General features: G+C 42.7%; 1 long non-coding RNA gene and 1 pseudogene across 1 annotated transcript; both read right to left on the bottom strand.

Annotated features, from left to right (window-relative positions):
• Nucleotides 1–1,004: 1,004 nt before the first annotated feature.
• Nucleotides 1,005–6,315, bottom strand: LOC135098598 (bile salt-activated lipase-like; annotated as a pseudogene).
• A 47-nt stretch (nucleotides 6,316–6,362) lies between these two features.
• Nucleotides 6,363–8,483, bottom strand: LOC135098595 (uncharacterized). The gene is made up of 4 exons (XR_010267159.1): nucleotides 8,436–8,483; nucleotides 7,569–7,811; nucleotides 7,301–7,453; nucleotides 6,363–6,434 (listed from the first exon to the last, which is right to left on the bottom strand). It is a non-coding gene; the product is annotated as an uncharacterized LOC135098595 (long non-coding RNA).
• Between the last annotated feature and the right edge of the window lie 2,312 nt (nucleotides 8,484–10,795).

The raw sequence follows: 10,795 nt of genomic DNA, 5'->3' as shown, positions 1-10,795 counted from the left end.
TCTGAAACCTGGGATTCTCTATCCAAGTATCCTGACACCTTGCCTTATTTTAATGTTTTTGTTAATATTCTTATATGTGTGTGTTAGGAAAGCCTTAAATTTGTATATATATCTTGATAGTAGACGTAAATGTCTTAATGAAGGAGTTTCATACACATAACATGGTTAGGTACACTGTATTCGCGAGGACGCGTCAAGTAGGTGACCGAGCGATGTAACGGTGTCACATAATTAATAATAATGTGTATTGTATTTATAATGCCTTGCTTGATTAGCAATATAAGTGTATGTATACATATATGCATAAGTGCAAATAGTGGGTGTTGGCGCATAAGGGTGGGGCGGATATGATCACGCCACCCTACGTCACACACACACCATGGAACTTTCCATACTCCTTTTATTGCCATCGATAAGTAATCGATAGCACCTACATTACAGTATCTAAGTATTCTCCATAGTTAATCTCTCCCTAATGTATTTTGGCATGTATTACTCTTAGCTATAAGTAGCTTTTCCCTTGCCTTATTTATGTAATTAGAGAGTAATAATTATGAATATATTCATGTACTGTGAGTGCGGTCAACCCGCCCCTATTTCTAATGTCAGCACTTTTTGAAGGCGCTAAGCGTCCCTTGTGCCGGCTCCGGCAGTCTCTTGCCAGGGTGTAACGCTGTACCACGCAGAGGACATCCGTTGTCCCGTACGCGCCACACCCTTCTCCACAACTCTGTACATATATCTAAATATACCTATTTTTATACGTTCACCTTTGACATTCACCTGAAAACCACAGAAACTCACCAAGAGTGACTTTACCTATTATATAAAGGTAAGATACTAATGAACAGTGTCCAGTGGTAATTGATAATTCAAAACCACCCCGGAACAATATATATATATATATATATATATATATATATATATATATATATATATATATATATATATATATATATATATATATATATATATATATATATATATATATATAAAGTGGTTATATCTAAGTTATGTTGTTAGGTAGGCGGTGCTTGTTACTGTTTGCATTTAGTCAGGAGTTGGTAAATCACAATTCATGACGTGAACTGCGCGTGGCGCCCTGAAGCACCTTCACCAGGTGCAGGTGAAGCATCAGATTTTCCTGGATGGGAAGAGAGTTGTGGAACTTGCGTGTGTGTGAAAAGAAAGAACCTGCATGAACCACTTACTGAGGGGGTGAAATGGATAGTGCTTGACAAAGGATGCGCTCTAGATACTCGGAGCGTGACATTTATAAAACACAAATAGCGACACTCATAAAGAAAAAAAAAAAAAAATGTAGTTATGTAAATAATTCTGCCACGTCAAAATTTGAATAGAAAATGGAGCATGTAATTATCTAATACATAAGGTTTCCAGACACTTCTCTAGTTATGGATAACCCTTCTTGCTCTCTTCTTCCGGAACTGGCACCTTCAGTGGGCCTTTTTTCTACTTTTTTTTTTTTTTTGTAACCCTGAGGTCGGTTACCCCCTCACCCCCTCATCAACATATGTTCTAAGCGTTCGCCTTACACGCTTATAAGTACACGAATAGAAATATACCAGTGCCTAATACATCTTTCATAGTAAATAATTAAGTAAGCAACATCCCTCATCTCCTTGCGGTCGTCTGGCTTCATGGAGGGCGAGGGCGTGAGGGAGAGGTACTGCAGGTTCTCTGGTGTGCTGGCTTCCCACGTGAAGCCCAGAGAGCTATCAGGGGTTGGGTTCCTGGTGAGAAATAACGAAAAATTATAATTATAATGATGAGTAATAAAAGACAGACCACTGTTGGACTGGTGAGTAATACAAAGATTTATTATCATTGCAATGATGAGTGATACAAAAATAAACTATTGCTGCAATGATGAGTAATACAAAAAGTAATTATTGGAGTGTGGTGGTGAGGAATAGCAGGATTAAGCAGATCTTTTTCTCTAACTTTTCAACACCATCAAAACATTGTAGAAATAAAGATCCCCTGCTTAATTCTGTGTTTTCTCACCACTGCCCACCATCACCAACTCACTTGTCTAATCTATGCAGTAAAGAGGTAATTTTTTGCAGTGATATGTAGTACACGGGCAAACTATCGTTGTTGTTGGTGTCACCGTGTCACAGTGAATTGATGGAAGCATTGATAAGTCTTACCTGACATCAGCACTTCCTGAAGAGCCTCTAATGCAGCAATGGTACAATGATAAGCCTTACTTTTATCATCTTATCCTCTAAAACTATCAGTCTCCTCCACAAAAGGGTCCCACCTTCCATCTCACCCCGCGGCAGCAAAGTTAGTGCACTGATAAGCAATACTTAATCATCTTGCCCACTCTAAAACTCTCAGTCTTCCATAAAGACTTCTGAAATCAGGACCTCCGTCCTCCATCTCACCCCGTGGCAGCAAAGTTGGTCCACAGAGTCGTGATGATGTCCCTAAGGGTGAGGTCGTCGGGCAGCTGTAAGTCCTTGGGGCGCTGTGGGGGTGCTGTTCGTGGCGACAAGAGAGGGCCGCCGCGGAACAAGTAGTACAGATCGTCTACGTGACTCACCCCTGTCAGAATTGACGATCAGAAACCGATTAAAAATTCCTGGAGAAAACCATTTGAGGGAAGAAAACTGGGAGGACGACAGAGAAGGAGATGGAGCGGTGGAATTGCTTTAGAACTGCAAACAATAGCAGTCACAGAGGAAGATTCAAGGGACAGAAACAACAGGACAGGCTCGTACATTGCGCCAACCACTCACTCGAGGGAAACGCCGAACGGAAAAGATAAGAAAAGGAAGATGTGAGTCACTCATGTCAGAACAAAAAAAAAAAAAACACAAGAAAGTAAGGGAAGCTGCAAGAAGTTGTCAGGCCTACATGTGGTACTCCCCACATGAAACATACTGCCTACTTCCTTTCATTATCCTCAGCCTCAAATTTGGCCACTCCTCTTTTAAAGCTCCGTAGTGACTCATGGCACACATCACAGTGACTCATGGCACACTTCACAGTGACTCATGGCACACATCACAGTGACTCATGGCACACTTCACAGTGACTCATGGCACACATCACAGTGACTCATGGCACACTTCACAGTGACTCATGGCACACATCACAGTGACTCATGGCACACTTCACAGTGACTCATGGCACACATCACAGTGACTCATGGCACACTTCACAGTGACTCATGGCACACTTCACAGTGACTCATGGCACACTTCACAGTGACTCATGGCACACATCACAGTGACTCATGGCACACTTCACAGTGACTCATGGCACACATCACAGTGACTCATGGCACACTTCACAGTGACTCATGGCACACATCACAGTGACTCATGGCACACTTCACAGTGACTCATGGCACACTTCACAGTGACTCATGGCACACTTCACAGTGACTCATGGCACACTTCGCAGTGACTCATGGCACACATCACAGTGACTCATGGCACACATCACAGTGACTCATGGCACACTTCACAGTGACTCATGGCACACTTCACAGTGACTCATGGCACACTTCACAGTGACTCATGGCACACATCACAGTGACTCATGGCACACATCACAGTGACTCGGACACAAATGTGTTTTAATTTTTCAACAAGATTATATCTCATACCACAAATTATGTATAAATAAATTAAAATGTTAAGTAATGATGAAAAGGGGTGCAGTGCTATTACTAATAAAAATGATGGCAGCGATGAGATGGTGGTGATGGCAATAATGACTGGAATTTGTCGTGATGCAGGATGTTAATAGTATAGGATAAGAGTTATTGGTAGTGGTAATGGTGATGGTAAGAAGGCTGGTGATAGTTGCTACGTATAGCGGTGATGGCGACAGCGCTGGTGATAACATCAGGAGTGGTAGTGGCTATGCCAAGCACCTTCTGTTTTTATGAGTATTTAAGTCGAGAACCACCCTTGATGTCTATAAAATCTCTGACAGTTATTCATTGCCTTGAAGTGACATAGGGGATATGATGTTACAAGCAAAATTCTTTGTGTCAGTTATCAGGATCTGTTATGTAAGAGTGGCTCCAAACAAGGGCAATAAAAGAGCAGAAAAAAGCCCACTAAAGGTGCCAGTCCCCAGTTATTTTGCCAGTGTCCTTAAAACATCTGCCTAAACATTCGTCACTGAACTGACCGCCTCGTGTCAGTGTTGACGCCGCGGTGCCTCGGGCAGGTTGTGGGCCAGGCATTGCTTACACTTGTTGTCGCAGGAAGGGCAGATCAGTTGGCCGAAGGAGAGCTGGGCGTAGTGCTGCAGCTCGTAGCGGTAAATCTTCCCTGCGTGGTGGGCGGAGATGCGGTCATGAGGCACGGCGAAGTAGTGGTCAGTGAACATCTGTCAAAATTATATATAATAAGGCTAGTAAGAACAAAAACTAAGAGTTATTTTTGTTATTTTCAATAATAATAACTATTATTATGTCTTCATCATTTTTTAAATAATATATTATTATTATTTTGATAACTAAAAGAATTAGAACGTTCACACCATCCAACTACTACTACTACTACTACTACGAACATGAGATAATAAGGGAAACGGCAAGAATCCATCAGATCAACCCGTGACAGTCCCTGAATGCAACATGCTTGTTCATCTCCACCTATCATCTTCATACGTGAATCTAGTTTTTAAAGCTCCCTCATAATTCATCACTAATCACTAACAACTACGGTTACAAGGCTTTTTCACAGCAGAATGATCACGGAAAAGTTCACCGTACAGAACACCAGCTGGCAGTTCTGTATGTTTAAGATGTAACATAGGCGCGAATTTAAGAATGAACAGTGAAAACACTGCCGGCATCCTCTTGTCTCAAGTGTTAAGGTGTAACATCCCCTCACGTAGAGCCGTGTCTTCTCATCCTTATGTCATATATGTAAACAAGTAATTTTCACATTGCAAATACATCCAAAGTTTACGGAGCATATGCAGCAAAAAACAGGCTTAGGCTCTAGTGTTGGTGCTCACCCTCATGAAGTCGTCAGCGTGCGCCTCGGTGACGTGCGTGGTGCCCAAGTAGTGAAGGTACAGCTGGCGGGCTACAGCCTACGGGTCCTCACTCCTGCCCTCAAGCTGAAGGGACGCAGGCCCGGCCATGCTAAAATTGTGCTGTAGCTCCTCCAGTAACTGTTTCTTTGCCAATGCAGCTTAAAAAATAAATAAATAAATAAATAAAAATCTTCAAAACAATAGATTTTGAAGGTAATTATTCCCTCAGACATTTCAGTTAGTGAAGCATGATCTTTAACCACGTAAGTTGGGTGATAATTACGCAAGGCGAAAAGAGCCCCGTCGTCTCTGGTAATGCTTGATATGATGTCCACCCGGGTGCTGCGCCCCTCACTTATCAGCAGGGCAGGGTGACGCGGCAGGAAACGGCCGTCCACCCAGGGCGTTAAGGTGAGCGGCAGCACGCCCCATCTCTGTACAAGTTAAATGGCCTCAGAACTGTAATTTGAATATATCCACAACTGAATGTTCAAGTTAAATGAACAAGTAGTCCTGACACCTGGCACAGTGAGTGCCACTCACTCTGGAGCTTTCGTAACGAGGAAAGAGAGCCTTTGCATCCAGCCCCTGCAGGCACAGAAGGAGCGTGTTGCTGCCCTGGTCTGTGGGACACCCAAGGCTGCCGCCCACTTCAATTGCCTCTTTGCGAGGATTATTGTTGATAGTCAAGGACGTCAGTGCTGTTCCAGACTGCATGATAGCACGGGAGAAAAGATCTGTCAAAACAATACAATTTGTCTCACTACATGCAAATATGTGAACAAATCGATATACAAGGTTGAAATTATATATATATATATATATATATATATATATATATATATATATATATATATATATATATATATATATATATATATATATATATATATATATATATATATTGTGTGTGTGTGTATGTGTGTGTGTATAAACAAAGGTGATGAGAACGAATGTGAAGTCCAAAAGGAGTCCTACCTTGAACTTCCGGGACGAACATGAGGAGGTGGGCGGCGGCGCTGCCGGCACTCTCACCGAAGATGGTGACCCGCATGTTGTCTCCGCCAAAGAGGTGAATGTTGGTCTTCACCCACCGGAGCGCCAGGGTCTGGTCCTTGACGCCCAGGTTCCCAGGCATCGCCAAGTCCTCGGTAGACAGGAAGCCTGTACAGTGAGAGAGAAGCAGTGAGAAGAGCAGTACACAGGCCGCGCCGCCTGTAAGAGAAGTCACCACCTCGCCATACACCACCCACCCAGGACACCCAGCCGGTACTGCACCACCACCAGCAGCGATGTCGTGGTCCAGGAGGACGTGAGGAGTGGTACTCCTGGGCACTGCCATGGGTGAACCTTCCCCCGTGAAGCCAAACCATCACCGGGAAGCTAGCGTCTCCATTAATCTGTGATAAGATTGGTACTATTACACACACACACACACACACACACACACACACACACACAACACACACACACACACACACACACAGAGAGAGAGAGAGAAGAGAGAGAGAGAAGAGATGAGAGAGGAGAGAGAGAGAGAGGAGAGAGAGAGAGAGAGAGATAGAGAGAGAGAGAGAGAGAGAGAGAGAGAGGAGAGAGAGAGAGAGAGAGAGAGAAGAGGAGAAGGAGGAGGACGAGAGAGAGAGAGAGAAGAGAGAGAGAGAGAGAGAGAGAGAGGAGAGAGAGAGGAGAGAGAGAGAGAGAGAGAGAGGAGAGAGAGAGAGAGAGAGAGAGAGATGAGAGAGAAGAGAGAGAGAGAGAGAGAGAGAGAGAGGAGAGAGAGAGAGAGAGAGAGAGAGAGAGAGAGAGGAGAGAGAGAGAGAGAGAGAGAGAGAGAGAGGAGAGATGGATGACTAAAAGGAGATGTAAAATATTCCTTACGAAAGATTAAAGTTTTAAATTCTACATTCGTTAGAAAAGCTTAGATTAAGAGGTATAACAAGGACAATTTAAACAAAATCCTTAGTGTTAGTAACCAGGATAGGACTAAAACTAATAAATAAAAAAAAGGGAAGAAATTGGTTCTCAGATAGAGTGGTAGATGACTGGAATATATGCAGTAATCAGCCTACTAGTACCGAGTCACCTGGGAGCTTTAAAAAAGGATTAGTTTAAATTTACTGATCGGGAAGGCAGGTGGACACAGGTTTTAGACAAGGACTGTCACCTAATACGTGTAGGCCTATTTTCTTCTCCCAGCTTCCCTTATGCTCTTAGGTTAACATGTCACAGATTAAAGCAGTCTCTCCGTGGTTCTCTGCCTCACCTTGGGCACAAACACGTTGAGGTACAGGCAATCTTCCTCACCCAGCACTTCCTTTATTCCGACTCTCTCTGTTGCGGAGAAATACTGGATGCACGGCGGGGCGGGAATGGAGGCTTCCCCCATGGCCCCCCAGTCTGGGAAGGGCTCGGGATCCTGGAAGAAAGGACACACTATCTTCCAGTATTTTCCCACCCTCATTTTACAGTCTCACTCTGATGAAGTCAAGTGCTTTCATTACTCCGCAAATTTTCACCATCTGCCGGCCTACCTTGAATCGCAGCCTCCCCCAGTGGTGGCCGAGCGTAGGGAATGCCGTAGAATGACGAAAAGTCTCGGCCCTTCACCGATTCCTCCACAATGCCTGAGACGCGGCCATCCCTGGTATCAACGAATGGCACATCAGCAGCAGTCGCCACCACCACCACCACCACCACCACCGCCACCACCATCACCACCACCATCAGCGTCGCCAACAGAGCTGCACCACGCGCCATCCCTCTCTATTCTGCTGCTGTGAGATACAAGCGAGAGGAAGAGTATAGGAACAACTAAAATCTGTATGAGTGGCTTTCTGTTTTGTCTGTATATTTTCTGTTGTGATTTTTTTTCAAAACAAAATGTTTCCTCACACTGGGCGGCACTGTGACGCCAAAGATGGGTGCATAAAGGAAGTGAAGCGGCAACTGAACATCATAGGAAATACACAAAGCATTCTTTTCAACAAGTAAAATAGAAGTGAAGCCACACGATACTACGCTAAGTTTCCCGTCCATAGGGGGATGTTCAGCTTCTTAACTCCGAGACCACAGAACACTAAGTCAGGTCTTGTTAAGTCCAGCGTGATTCTCATCAACACAGGGGTTCACCAGGAATGTCACGTGCCATGTCTTAGTCTTCATACAGATAACTGTAGGAGCTGCATTGTCTCACTAACGCGTTTTTTTGACAAAACACACATGATAATTTCATACCAGCCACAAAAGTAAACTCATATTTCTACATCAGTCCACTCACACACACACACACACACACACACACACACACACACACACACACACACACACAAGCGCGCACAAATGCTTCGTTCCTTAACAAAAGAAATATAAGATTATCTGCACTGCGTTGCAGAACTTACAATGCTCCCTCAGTGCTGAAAGTCGGGTTGTTTAGTGCGCGGGACGGGTGACAGACTGACGCACATGCTCCGTGACGCTCCTTTTATATGAGAGCTTGATCACTCGAGTAGATTTAAAGGAACATGATGAACGAGAGTTGGTCAGTTCCCACAGGGCCCGTGAAATTGTGTACTACGGTTAACCTGAGTTGAATCAAGGCTTACAAACTTAACGATTGGAGAAAGTTTGTGGGACTCAGTCCTTTCGTGTCAGGTAATCACCTCAGCAAGGCGTCCTGCACAAAGAGACAGTGTGCTGACACGGAAGCCGTATGAACTTCAAGGAAATATTTAATATTTAATGACGAGTGGTGATACTGATGATGATCATATATTATGTGTGTATATGTGTGTGTGTGTGTGTGTGTGTGTGTGTGTGTTTCTTGATGACAATATTGCTATAACAAATAATATTGGTGATGATGATAATAATGGTGATAATAATAATAATAATAATGATAATAATAATAATAATAATAATAATGATAATATATAACCCAATTACTTCCATTCTTGCTCTTACTTTGGTGTGAGATGGTTTAATGCATCAGCACATCTGAGCCTCACCACTGCATGGTTCCTATCCTGCCTTAGTTAGTATTCCTGACAGGCACTAGACGTGCTTAGGCAACACAGCTCACTCAGTTGTCGGGCGCTCGTATTGAGATTACGGTTGACAAACAGGAGGACATCCCTAGCTTGACGCAAGTATATTTGGTGAAAATCTGAGAGTAAAAATCGAGTAATCTACCCTGTCCCTCTCTCCTCCTTCTCTGGGTCCTTCACTCTCCCACAGTCTGACTTCCTACACGGAGATGAAATGGGTATTTTTATCGAAAACTAAGCACACAAAAGTCAAGTGACCTTCCATTAACCTTCACTCACATGTTGTTCCCTTGACTTTCTACCAGGAGTTTGTGAATTCCTCTCGTACTGGTTTTCCTCTCGCTGCGTGAATCGACCTTCCTCCCCGGTACCGTTGTTCCAGCGTAGGGCAATTCATTATATTCTTGGTTATAGTTCTTTAATTACATAAATAAGACAAGAAAAACTCTGTTTATAGCTTAGAATAATGTGTGCTGAAATGCATTAGAGAGATAAAGAGAGTAACTATGAAAAATAAATAGATAGTATGATGTAGGCAATGCTGGTTATATTTATCCATGGCAATAGATGTATCCAATACTAAACGATAAACATGTGCCTACAAAATGCAAATTAATAGTTTACAATACACTTGTTATACCAATCCTGTTATATGGTGCTGAATGGTGGTGGACTTTAACTACAAAACTAGAATCGAAGATTCAGGCAGCCGAAATGCGAGTGCTCAATAATCAGGGGTGTTACAAGAAGGGACAAGATGAGAAATGTTCAATATAGAGAAGAGTTGGGAGTGACGCCGCTACTGGAGGATGCTGATAGAGCAAGACTGAGATGGTCTGGACATGTTAAGAGAATGGAAGAAGATCGGCATGCTAAGAAATATATGGAGTGGATACCAAGAGGCAAGTGACCACGAGGGAGACCAAAGAAGAGATGGAAGGAAGGTATTGAAGAGAGCCTTAATAGAAGAGGAAAGACAATGGTCGAGGTGATGGAGGACAGAGAATATGAAGACCAAGACGGATGGGGGAGTATTGTCCGGATGTAATCGAGCTGACAGGCTTATAGCCTAACTGGCATCTAGTGAGAAGGGTGAGAATATTTGGACCAAGGAAAGTTCCATGTTGTGTGACGTGCGGTGACGTGATCGTGAGAGCTCCACACGTATCCCTCCCCACCTCTTACACACACACACACACACACACACACACACACACACATATATATATATATATATATATATATATATATATATATATATATATATATATATATATATATATATATATATATATATATATATATATATATATATATATATATATATATATATATATATATACATACATATATATGGTGTAACACGAGTTTGTGCAGATATTGTCAGAGGTGAAGGTGCAGGCTATTTTATGTGGAAAATGTTGTATGTTTCTATGCACATATGCATTTTGAGGCGTTGTTTATCCGTGATATGAAATTCAAGTCTGGCCAGACGACAGATACAACTTTGGGTAACTATGGTAGAGACACACACAGTGTCCACTTCACATTACTTTACATTATGCAACACAATCTGAACGTATTCAATGTCACTGTCTCGGACGAACTTTTTTTTCATGTTCATATGTTCACTGAACTTCATTAGTCTTTTCCACAAGGTTCAGTCTTCTATTCATACAGGCCTCTTTTACTTATCTATTTATTTATTTTTTTTT

Source organism: Scylla paramamosain, unplaced genomic scaffold, assembly GCF_035594125.1.
Source record: "Scylla paramamosain isolate STU-SP2022 unplaced genomic scaffold, ASM3559412v1 Contig69, whole genome shotgun sequence".
NCBI classification, from domain to species: Eukaryota; Metazoa; Arthropoda; class Malacostraca; order Decapoda; family Portunidae; genus Scylla; species Scylla paramamosain.
The sequence above is the reverse complement of the archived record's forward strand: the minus strand, read 5'-3'. Positions and strand labels throughout refer to the sequence as shown.